Source organism: Sarcophilus harrisii, chromosome 3 (assembly GCF_902635505.1).
Source record: "Sarcophilus harrisii chromosome 3, mSarHar1.11, whole genome shotgun sequence".
NCBI lineage: Eukaryota > Metazoa > Chordata > Mammalia > Dasyuromorphia > Dasyuridae > Sarcophilus > Sarcophilus harrisii.
Window position 1 is genome coordinate 11,193,417 of NC_045428.1, and position 13,272 is coordinate 11,206,688.

General features: G+C 36.5%; 1 long non-coding RNA gene across 2 annotated transcripts in view; it reads left to right on the plus strand.

The window, feature by feature from the left end:
• Positions 1-13,272, plus strand: part of LOC116422182 — a 125,099-nt gene that overhangs the window by 70,558 nt on the left and 41,269 nt on the right. For both annotated transcript variants that reach the window (XR_004232730.1, XR_004232731.1), the window contains exon 6: positions 9,552-9,709. This is a non-coding gene — a long non-coding RNA (uncharacterized LOC116422182). The remainder of the gene's footprint in view (positions 1-9,551; positions 9,710-13,272) is intronic.

Below are 13,272 nucleotides of genomic sequence, written 5' to 3' on the forward strand. Positions count from 1 at the left end.
TGTAGTGAATAGAGCACCAGGCAAATCAGGAAGATCTGAGTTCAAATCTGGCCTCAGACACTTACTAACTGTGTGGCCCTCCCCCGTTTATCTCAGTTTCCTCTTCTGCAATATGAGCTGGAGAAGGAATTGGCAAAGAAATTGGCAAATGGCAAGGAAATGGAAAAGAAGGAAATACAACTTATTGTGTATCTAATTTATATTTGAATATATTTAGCATCTACTGGTCATCCTGCCATCTGGGGGAGGGGGTGGGGGAGGTAAGAGGTGAAAAATTGGAACAAGAGGTTGGGCAATTGTTAATGCTGTAAAGTTACCCATGCATATAACCTGTAAATAAAAGGCTATTAAATAAATAAAAAAAAAGGAAATACATTAGTTATTTTTGCCAAGAAAACCTCCAAGGGATTACAGAGAGGAGGGCACAATAATAAAGTTACAGGTAGGGAAGATGGAATCTAACTTCATTTTATGTATGAGGAAACTGAGGCACAGATAAATGAAGTGACTTGCCCAGGATAATGCAGGAAGATAGCAAATATCAGAGGTAAGATTTGAACTTGAGTCTTGCTGGCTGTAAATTTAATATTTCCTTCCTTGTATACATTCGGATAAAGTCTTAATGTAATACAGGTCTCAACTCAAGTGCTATCTTCTGCAAGAAGCCCTTCCTAGTCCTCCTTAATTTTAGAGCCTTCCATTTGAGACTCCTCATAATATATCTTGCAAATATCTTATTTGCATACAACTCTTTGCATGTTATCTCCTCGCTTAGATTGTAATCTTCTGGGGAGTAGAGACTTTACCTTTCTTTGTTTTTTTTTTTTTTTGTTGTTGTTTTGTTTTTTTTTTAAATAGCCTTTTATTTACAGGTTTATATGCATGGGTAACTTTACAGCATTAACAATTGCCAAACCTCTTGTTCCAATTTTTCACCTCTTACGCCCCCACCCTCTCCCCCAGATGGCAGGATGACCAGTAGATGTTAAATATATTCAAATATAAATTAGATACACAATAAGTATACATGACCAAACCGTTATTTTGCTGTACAAAAAGAATCAGACTCTGAAATATTGTACAATTAGCTTGTGAAGGAAATAAAAAGTGCAGGTGGGCATAAATATAGGGAATGGGAATTCAATGTAATGGTTTTTAGTCATCACCCAGAGTTCTTCCTCTGGGCGTAGCTGGTTCAGTTCATTCCTGCTCCATTGGAAATGATTTGGTTGATCTCATTGCTGAGGATGGCCAGGTCCATCAGAACTGCTTTACCTTTCTTTGTATTCACAGAGCCTGGCCGGGTAGTGGGTACTTAATGTATACTAGATGCACTATTGCAAAAAAGAAAAACAAGATGGTATGAATCCTGTTACTCAGGGTCAAATCATCCCTGTTTACAGTGGGAGGAAGAAGGCAGAAGGAAAGAATTCTGCAGAGGACTCACTCTGTTATATTATACCTTGTTACGTTCAAAAACCAGTTACCATTCTTTGAATAGGGACTGAAGCAAGTTTTTGGGTTTTCTTTCTCTGTTCTGTTTTGTTTTGGGTTTTCGTGTGTGGTTTGGGTTATTCCCAACGTGTCAGGTTCATACATTACTTTGTCCTAAAACTTGATTCTAGGAATGACCTCCATCATCAATATCCTAACCTTGTATTTTTCTACACTGGGATGTTCTCCTTGGGAATCCTGGGATCACTATGTCCCTTACAGAAATCACTCTACCCACAGAGTCGCCTCCATTTGTCCTTGATTTTTTTTTTCAATTTGGTAACATACCTAAGTGCTTGGAAAAAAAAAAAAAACTTTTGTTCAAAATACTTGATCTGTGAGAGGGATGGTGGTCAGGAGTAAAATGCTAAATTTACGAAAGCTGCCTAGACAACTAACTTTACGTTGGGGCAGAGTTTTTAAAGAAACTTCATGAAACTCATAGCTTGAACAAAGTTTCCATTCATATTTGCTTTCAAATCTATAATTAACCTAGAAGAACTAGTGCTCAAAAATGTCTAGTTAAGGATATATATCAGTAGCATCAATGAAAGTTTGGATTTAATTTTTTTTTAAAGTTTAATCAATAAGGAAGCAAAAGATCATTGGTAGAGACCTCTTATTTTCCATTGGTTTCCTTATTCTACATAGATAGAGAACTCATGGAAGATTCTCAGCACATTAGGCAACTCCCATTGTATATTTATGGAGGGACATAAAAAATAGTCACATGGAATAGCAAGGCAGCAGCTAGTTAGCTTGGTGGATAGAGGGGTAGGTTTGGACCCAGGAAAACCCGAGTTCAAATATGATTATGCTCACTTAGTAGATGTATGACTTTAGTCAAATCATTTAATCTCTGTCTGCCTTCCTTTCCTCAACTGTAAAGAGAAGATAATGATAGTATCTGCTTCTCAAATTTTTTGTGAGGATCAAGTGAGATAACATTTGCCAAACAATTTATAAATCTGAAAGCATTTTTAGAGAAATCTTACTTATTGTTATTAATGTGGACAGATATGAGTGAGTGGAGATCTGCATTATCTGGAGAAATATTGGTTTGTATACCAACAACATTCATTTAAATAATTCAATAAATCTTTCCTGAATGCATACTAAATGCAAAGCATTTTCCCAAGAGCTATGGGGGAATACAAAGATGATGACATTTGCTTTTCAAGATGCTTTATATTTATTATGTCATTTTTGCGTTCTCAAGGCCTGTGTGGCAGAAATAGTGTTGGAGTCAAAGATGGTTGGATGTGGTTTTCATTACCTCTTTGACCTTGAACAAGTCAAGTGCTTTTTGGAATATATTTCCTCACTTCTAAAATGAATGGTCTAAATGACATCTAAGTCCTTTCGACCCCCAAATCGGTTATTACAATATTCTATTTACTTGACTGTCGATATGTTGCTCCCCCCTGGAAGACTAAGGTCTTTGGAAGATGGGCTATCATTGTTCGGTCATTTAATTGTGGAGTGCTTTGCCATTTCCTTTCAAGGATCTTTTAACAGGGATTTAGGGGAGTTAAGTGTTATCTGATTATTTCTGTCATCAGATCTGATCTGATCATCATCATGCATCAAAATTGTAGTTCTAGACTTCAATGAAAGTTAAAAACAGAAAATATTGAACAGCCAAATACAACACAACTCTCTTCACAAGCTCTAATCAGATCTGATCCATTTTCCTGAGACATAAAAGGGCAAATGCTCTTTTACCTGAGATATGATTTTCTCAAGTGGGAAAAGATCTTGAAATTTTTTTTTGTCATTGTAGCAAAAGCTCCTTAGCTGCTTCTCTATGATACATCTCTCTTAGCTTTTATTTAGCTGATTTATTAGTCTTGGTTGGAAGTGCCCCTGTTGAGGCATTGATAGTCAAAAGTTTAATCTACTTGATTCCTTTTGATTTAGACATGTTAGAAAGACTGTGAAGTATGAATATAAATGTAGTATAAATGGTTGACAAATAGACCAAGTCAAATGCCTGGGCACAAAATAGAAGTGTGAAGGAGAAAGAAGGCAGTAATTTTGAGTAGCATCATTAACCCTGGATCTGGATATTTAGATCTGTTCAATGGTATATCCAACCTTTGGACTAGAAAAATATCTCATCTCCCTTTGATATTAACCCAACAAATAAATTAGTTTAATATTTTCATTTTTTCTCTAGGTCATTACTTTCACCATTCAGCCATCAAACTCAACTCATCACATTTAGAATTATGGTTATATAATGGGCTTGCACATTGACATTTCTCAGAGCCTAGATGAGTGGTTAGCTACAGTTTCCATAATTGAGCTTTGGAAGAATGCTTTCCTCTTTGGGGATGAACATTTGCTTATTTTCTTGAGGACTATTTGTCTCACATGTTCAAGTCATCTAGAATTTGTTTGTTAAAAAAGATAATATGAATTAGGTCATATTAAGAGTGGAATAAAAGGAAAAAAGCAACAGATTTATCCCTGACTCATTTTGTTATTAAGTGAAACTTTATTTTGATCTAAAGATGAGATCTGTCATATACTTGATTTCTAATAAATGGGATGATAGTGACACAGCATAATATAGTGCATAAAGAGCTGACCTTCTAGCGGGTTCTCATCTTGATTTGGATGGTTTATTGTGGAGCCATAAATATATCACGACTCTCTTAGTCTCTCCTGCTTCATCTCTAAAATGAAAACCATAATCCCGACAGCACCTCTCACAGGATATTTTGAAAGGTCAAATGAAAAATTTATTGCAATGCTTTATATAAATTCCAGCTGTTATTCATCCTTTCAGTAAAAAAATGCTGCTAATGGCATAACATCAATAAGCCATATACTTTATTTTTATAATAGTGCTGATGGATTTGAAGGAATACCCACTTGTCTGGACCCTTTTGGATCTAGGAGCAAATTTTAAGAGGAAAAGTCTGTGATCAAGGAACAGAGAAATGATAGCGGACTTGTAAGGGGATCCAAGCCACATTGGTCCAATTTGGATGACCTGATTGCCCAAATTAATTACTCACAACCCTTTTCCTTTTACAAAATGAAAAAGTGACAATGCTACATATATTTAGCAATTACCACGCACCAGTCACTGGGAATATAAATTTAAAAAGGAATACAATCCTTGCTTTCAAAAAACATTTATGAAGGAGAAGATAGGGAAATGGTGGCCAAGAGACATTTCAGTGAAGGGAATTAAAGGGATGTTTAATGGCCCATAATTCAGTCTACCACTTAACGTGTTATTGCCAAAAGCAGTGGCTCTATTCATTTGATTATTAAGTTCCACAAGTGGGATTTGTATGGGGTGGCTTGTAGTTGTTGGGGCTTCAGTCTGGCAGATAGTAAAAAGGCCCTGGTATATATGACTGCTCAGAAAGACGTATGGTCCAGGAGATCCTAAATAATGATGCTTTATTGATTCATTTGTTCATCCATTCAAACATTCAATTTATCTCATGCTGATCCCAATCAGGAAATCCAAGCTTTGAGGACAAAGCTTCCATACTGAGTTCTAGTGACTGGGACATAGATTTTGGAACTCTGTGCTAAGGTATCCTACTCTTGTTGCTTAATGCCGAGTTGCACTGGGGAATTCCCTTAGCCCCTTTCAGATTCAGTATCCTCATTTGTAAAATAAAAACATTAGACTAACTGATCTTTAAGGTGCCTTTGAGCTCTACCTCTATAATCTAAAGCAATCCTTCAGGACTAAATTATGTTCTATGGAATAAAATAATTAGACCTTTTTTGTTTACATCAATCAGTTATATAAATATAGGAGTCTCTTTAAAATCAGTCATTAATCATTCTTTAAACATTTACTACATGGCAAGCACACAGATACATACAAATAAAAAAAAAGCAAGAAAGTCGCATCCTCAGGGAGCTTATGGTCATGTGTGTAGCTAAATAAACATACTATGCCAAGTAAATACTGAGAATCAAGAAAGGATTCCTGCAAAAGATAGCCCTTGACCTAAGAGTCTCAAATGGATCTATAGATTTCAAAAATAGGACTTGTTATCTTTTATTTTCTTTCACAATGGATAACAATAATGGGTACATAGACCATTCTTTTTTTGTTTGTTTGTTTGTTTTTTTCCCCTGAGGCAATTGGGGTTAAGTAACTTGCCCAGGGTCACACAGCTAGGAATTAAGTTTCTGAGGTCAAATTTGAACTAAGGTCCTCCTGACTTCAAGGCTGGTGCTCCTAGCTGCCCCTGCATAGACCATTCTTCTGAAGATTTTGTAGAAATGAGAAAGTAGGCATGTGCCTCAGTAATGACATTATATGGTTGCTTTTGCTACCGTTCTTGATAAAAGCAAGAAAAACAACTTGATGACATTTCATACAATATAATTATTCATTTCTTCTGTATTCCTTTCCATGATTTCCCAATCATCATGGCAGCAAAAGAGACTACTTTGGACTGTTGTGGTAGCTTGAACTTTTTAGGGGTCTCTATAGTCCAAGCACTCTTCAGGGGTTTATCATGTGCACTTGAGCCACATTTAATATGTATAAGAAATTAAAACATCATAGAGTCTGATATCTATCTTTTCTGAATGCTGCAGAAGTCAGCAATCTCTTTTGTAATTTACCTTCTCTATTTTAGGCACAAGTTCCCATCTTCAGACCTCTTAAACTGCTTCTAATTCCTTTAGACACTGACTTCTTGCAGCATCACTTCTTGTAATACATAAGACTGGTAACTTTAGGGTAGAATACCCTGTACTTTTGTCCATTTAATCACAAAAGACACAGAATCTTTCTCTAAAAGGGGGGAGAATTTTAAAATCACTTCAGCTGCTCAACGAACTATTTCCCCATCTCTCAATTATAATGGTAAATATTTCCTCGAAAGGTGATTGAATAAACTCCTTAAATAAGTATTTATGCTTCTTTGGAGATGGGTGTCCTTGCAATCTTGGGACAAGGAGCATTTTCAGTGTTAAAGTCTTTAAAAAAAAAAGTACTGGTGTCCTCCTGAATTTCTGAAGATCCTTCCTTAGTATGGACTTAAAAGGTTTGCTTCAAGGCTGCCTCATCCAGCCTCCTTCTTTTGTATTACATTGTAAACTATATGATGCCATAGGCTTTTTTAGCTTCTTTTGGCACATCTAGCATTTAGCCTAGTGTTTAGCACATAGTAGATGCTTAATAAATATTGATTGATTTGAAGACTGATTCTATGTGAAACCATGTACAACTTGGCATGCATGATGGGTATTTGTCCTCCCTTGTCAATAACTTTAGAAGTACAGGTCCCAGGATCCCTCCTTATGACATGCTCCAAGGTGGTATCATTTCCTGTTACATCTCTCATCAGACCCCAGGATCCTTTTGTTGGCAACTCTAAGTAACTCATGGAAGTGAGAGACTGGAAGGGACCTTGGATAGCATTTAGCTATTTAGTTAATTTGATCTAAAACTGAGGTGCAGATAAGGATTAATGCTAAGATTTGGGTGCAATAAATTTGACCAATACCAAATAGCAGGTCATAACTTGAATAAAGGACCCCGGATTCCAAATCCAGGATTTTTTTTTCCATTACATTCTACCATTTCTCATGTAGTACGGATCCTGCCCTCAAGGAGCTTACCATTTAATTGGATTCTGTGGGAAGGAACACAGTGACTAGAAAACTAATAAATAAATACACAAATGATGAAAGCGAGAGGGAGCTAACAATTGTGGAAATTAGGAGAGGTCTTTTAAAAAAAGGTGAGGTGGGGAAAGGGAAAAGCCAAGAGGGCATCATGGAGGAGGTAGCAATTGATTGAACTTGTGAAGGAAAAGACAGGCTTCAACAGACTTGGGCAGTTATGTGGGAACCCGTCATGTTGAGGTAAAAGGGATGATAGAAGCAAATCTTGTTGAATAGACAGACTCTCACTAGGCTCCCCTCTCAATGTGCTCTTGTCTTTGGAACAAAGTGGGAAAGAATACTGACTTTGTTGTGAGGAGATCTGGGTTTGATTTCCTCGCTTGATACCCTTTTACTCTTGGGCAAATAGTCACTAAACCTTTCTACACCTATTTTCATGTCGCTAAAGCAGCATGGTGATCACTGCATAAGCTGTATCATAGGGTTTGGCTGAGAAGAACATTTTGCAAACCTCAGAGCTATATAATGGTGAAATATTATTATTGTTCCTTTTTAGTGTTACCTCCTAGGGGATCATTTCTTCAAGTTCTCTATATCTTCAATGCTCCTATTCAGAAAATGGAATACAGTCCAATTTGGGCACCATTATCTAACCAAGGAAGCTCAGGGATTAATGTGGAACTCAGAGAGAACCAGCCAGTCCCATATTGTGTTAAATATGTGCTTAGCCAGCCCTATGTGATTCTGACTTGAGTAAATCTTCACATTGCCAGTTGGAAAATCAATTTTAAAAACACTCCATAAATGGTCTTTTTATTCCAAAGTGACAGGAGTCTGAGGATTCATATGTTAATTTAGTAGTTACCCATTTCGGTAGTCATTCTGATTTTCTCTTTCAACTGGGGTGATCAACCCAATGTGTCTACATTGAGAAAGATTGGTGGATAGAGAGAGGAAGGCAGCCACTTTATTTATACAAAATAAAATGAGCACTAGCAAAAGTTGCATTAAATTGTATTTTATTGCTCATATGAGGTATAATGTCTCTATGCTGGGGCATTCAAAATCGTAGAATTTCACAGTCGAAAGGGTCATAGAATCACAGATTTAGCATTGAGCCAGATCTAAATGTGAACCAATAACCCTAGAGTATACTCAAGCTAGGACTATAGATTTTGTTTGCAGACTTATAGAGAGGACGAGCTCTCTATTATCCAAGACAACACATTCTACATTAGGAAAGCTTTAATTTCTCATATCTTTTCTACATTTACATTAAACTTAAATTATACTTTTTTTTCAAATGCAATTCAGCATTGCAAATGAAGTCATTAAGTAACTACTACATGTTGGGAATACAAATATGGAGGAAGGACAACATTCTTTCCTGCCCTTACATTCTTTATTTTTCTAAAAATGTTCTTTTTTTATTATTATGAATTAAATTAACATCAACAAACACAGACCTTTTAATCCCCAAGAAAAATGTGTTAGATACCTGGGTATTGCATTGTATATTAAGGAATGCTGGACCTCTGATCAGGAAGACCTGAGTTCAAATCCTATCAGAGAAACTTGGTAGTGTGTGATTCAAGTCACTTAAACTCTCTGAAAACTCAGTTTCTATGTCTATAGAATGAAGATAGTAATAGCATCTCTTTCCCAGCATTGTTGTAAGGATCAAATGTAATAATAGTCTGCGTAGAGTACTTCGCAAATGTTAAAGTAATAATTTGCAAAAATTGGTTGTTGTTATTAACAGAAAATGTAAGTGCAGACGTGAACTTCTCTGACATAGATCCTCTGTGTATGTGTATTTTTCTCAAATTGACGTGAATAACAGTCAAGCTTATGTTTAACTGGGGGACAGTTAAAATATATACAAAGATAAATAAGTGTAAGCTATACACTAAGCAATCATTTTTTAAAATGTTAAGGAGACAAAGCTAATGAGCAGATGGGGATCAGGAAATTCATGTCAGAAGTTTCAGGAAAGCTTAAGATTCCAAGTGGCAGAGTGGGGATGGAGCATGTTGTATATGTCACTTGGGCAGTGGCAGCTTGCATAGGACAATGGTGTCAAACAAACAAAAGTGAGGAGCCACTGAGGCATGCATGGAGATCTCTTTGGGTTTGAAATGTAATATTATTTGGGTTTTATTGTTGCTTAATTGATTTTCTTAAATCCTTCCCAATTATATTTTAATCTAATTGGAGTAGAGTGTTGCATGAATATTTGGTAGCTCAGATAGGGGAGAAAGTCGGTAGATCACTTAGAATGGAGTAGACAGAATGTGTAAGGAGTGGAATAAGGAGGTGTGAGCCATTTGGTGAAGGTCCTAAATTTTAGTCTTCGGATTTTGTATTTGAACCTAGAGGTAAGAGACCTAATTAAGCTTTTTGGATCGGGGAGTGAAATGGTCATATCTTTGTTTCAGGATGGAGAGTTGATTGGAGAATGGAAAAACTAGGAATGGAAGGTCATTCTGGAATCAAGATGCCCTGAAGGCAACTCTGGACTGGGCAACATGCTGGCAATGGAACCATCAACATCCTGTCAATGTTCTTAGGACTACTTTGAGGTCATAAGTTACAGGTGGGTTGAGTTATCCTTTTGAATTTCAAGGATGAGGCCTTTGGAGTAGGGGCAAGGCCAGTGGGGGGCAAAAGAAGTACAGGAAAGGATACCAAGAATAAAGGGGAGGAGAATGCTTGGCTTTGTGCTGTACCAGACTTGTGGCGACCGGCTTCTGTGTAATTGGATTTGATGTGTCGGGCTTGGGGCTGATTAACAGTTGGGTTGGCATCCCCCAGGGAGTGGCCACCAGGGCTTGGCTGTATCTTCAGATGACACATTTGCTGTCATGTGACATGTGGATGTCTCAAGGGGATGTTCCTGGTAATTGCTGCCAAGCTCCCTGAAAGCCGGGAAGGCAGCCTCTCTGTCTGATCCTAATTATGGTGTTGAGGGGAAAGCAGATCCAAGTGAATACACTCAGGCTAAGGGTTCTCCTTCTGTCTCTGAGAAAGTAAAAAATGTTTCAAGTAACACAAAGGTATATTTTCGACTCCTAAACAATAGTATTTTAGAAAAGGTCCTCTTATTTTTTGGTAGATACAAGATACAGTCAACTTAGCCCCAGCTAAGTCAACATTTTCTGCATCAAAGCTGGCTGGTTAGCCCCTCCTTTAGTTAACTTGGATCAATCACAGCCACAAGTTCTGGTGTGCCAATGTTCCTCCTCACCTTGCGATTGTGACTTAGATCTGTATAGGGACAATGCAACAGAGTTCTGCTCTCTAGTGCCAGTAATGGGATCCCTGTAATGTCCTTCTTACCGATTGTCTCCCCTTTTATCATTTCTAAGTTTTCAAAGCCACTGCTGCCATTACTCATTTACTTACTCCAAGGACTGCTGCTGATTTGCCGGGGCAATACTGTGCTAGTCTGTAATCTCACCCCGATGTGACTAATATTTCCTGTTGACCATCAAGTTCTGAGACATAGATACTTCAAGATTTTTACTAGAAATCTTTAAAAGAAGATTAGATCTGTATTTGTTCAGGATGTTATAGAGGGATTTCTTAATCAGGTGTATGTTGAATGATATGTTCATCAACATTGAGACTTTGTAATTTTATCTTCTGGGAAGAATTCCGTTAAGAGCTGAAATGTGGTTGGTTTTTGCTTCAGTGGGCAAAAAATTCAAAAGCTGAGAATGGATATAAGACTTTGCATATAGGATACATGGCCATATCAATGACCCAGCTAGACTTTTTTCCTTTCTTTCTTTTTCTGGGTAATTTAATCTTTTTATTAGTAAGACCAAAAAGTTATTAATAAAAGGATGATCATTTGGATGTCTCTCTTAGACTAAAATCTGGTGATGGGATCACAGTTTATATGCCCTTTTGAGGAAAAGGTAGTTCTGAGGGATGGCAATTAACTCAGATTGGTTAGTATAAAGATAAGTGTGGACTAAATTAAAATGAAGGTCTTGGGCTTTGTAGCTTAGGTCACTCAAATCTTGGTCAAAGACAAATCAATTTCCATATCACCTGTTTTGATTATTAACAGGGCAAATCAACTTTTCCTCAGGCCTGAATGAGCAAACATAATGAGCAGGACTATGCCCATGAGGCCATACTTAGGATTTCTTTTACTGTCTGATTAGACGTTGGGCTGGTAAATCTTTTAAGACAAATTCCCACAGTGGTTGGTTTCTGAATGAGGAAGTAGAAAAATGGAAAAACTTTGCTCTAATACAATCATTAGTTATTAAGTAGAAGAGAAATATTCCTTTCTCATATCCCCCATTTGATTCTAATCGAGAGGTGAAGTCTCCTCAATGAAATCACTAATTGACATTACAAACACTTCATGGAGGGTTCTTAACCCTTTCCTTATAATGGTTCTTTATAATGGATAACAGTGTAAGAGAAGAAAGGGAAGAAACTTATAGACACATTGAGAAAACCAAAGGGGGCAGTTCCCTTTAGTAAGTAAACCTTATAGATCAAAAGACAGAAAAGAAAAAGTAAACAGTAAAAAAAAATGTCTATTTAAGGCTCAGAAGTCTCACACCATACGGCAGTCTGATTTCTTGGGACACCATCTGTTGCACTCTGCGGTCTGGGTGTGGTCTTAGAGCAGTTTCCAGCTGACCAAGTCTTCTTAGACTCAGGTACTTATAGAGAGCCTCTTTCTCTGTTTAAAATCTCCTATAAAATTGGTCTCAACACAGCTTTTAAGTTACTTTGCCAATAATCAGATCAAATAATAAAAGTGAACTCAATCTTTATGTTTCTTATTATAAAATTAAATTTGAATTAGATCAAAGATTTTACATTTTTAGGTTGGTCCATTATCATGTTGATATATTTAAGAAACTCAAAAACAAACAGAAAATTAGAAGATAATTTTTATGCATGGTATCAATCATTTCTCCCTCCTTAATTAGGAAGATGAGATTCCTTTAAGGAACCAGTAATAGAACACTTCTTCTAAGATGGACTCTAATATAAATATGAATTCATTTCAAAGTTGTCAGAATAATTCCCAATTATAGCAGAAGGTTCTGGGGTAGGTTATAGAAAATACATCCAGGAATCAATTTTTAAAACAGTGCATATCATTTAAGTAGTTTATAATAAAAGCCATTTTCAACTTCTGGCCATAAGACTGTTTGTCAAGGAGACATTTTGTGGCTATTAATTTAACCAGAAGTAATCATGAATATTCTTTAACTGGAATATTAAAAGTAGTACATATGTATGTATGTATGCATATATATATATGCAAGGCATTCAATTATACCAATAACTCTTGTAACATAGAATACACACACATGCATACACATTTTTCTCACTATTTCTATTTCTATATGTCTATTTATCTCTTTCAATTTTTATATTTGTCTCTTCTACAAGTGATCTATTTCTATCTTTCTGTCTCTATTATATATACACATAGTTGTTGATTTACAGATCCAAAAATATCCATATAGTTGTTATACTACTATGCACACACAGATGGATGGGTGTATATTTTAAATTGATGTCTGTATACCTCTATCCTTAAAAAAGGGCTTTCTTTGGCCTTTCTTTGTATTCCTTGAACTTAGCACATGCTAGATGTGTGGTTGATAGAGCACCACGCCAAGGGCCAGAGAGACTTGAGTTCAAATGTGGCTTCAGATACTTACCAACTCTATGACCCTAGATGGCTGCCCGACTTCTGCATTCATTTATCATTCTTATTTAAATTGCATCTTTCTGAGCCTACTTGAAAAAGGTGGGAGATGAATAGAAGATTAAGGATTGGATCACCGTGGAATTATTTTTCTATTTCCTGACCTAGAGAAAGTGAGACGTTGTCTTTGTCCCACTCAAAGCAGTAAGAGGACACTGCTAGTTTATTCATTAGGAGGAAGAATGATTTAGAGACAGATTTTGCATTTAACCTACTGAGATCAAATCTAGGCAACGTTTTTTTTAATGATAGCATTATCTAGAGTATATTAAATTTGAGCACCTGTCTCAATATGTATGGCTTAAGAAAATTATGTGAAGGCTTGACAAAACACCATTTGCGCTAATGATGCATCCTCCCAGCATCCATTGTTCAAGAGTCCTATCTGTACATGTACAGCATCACTT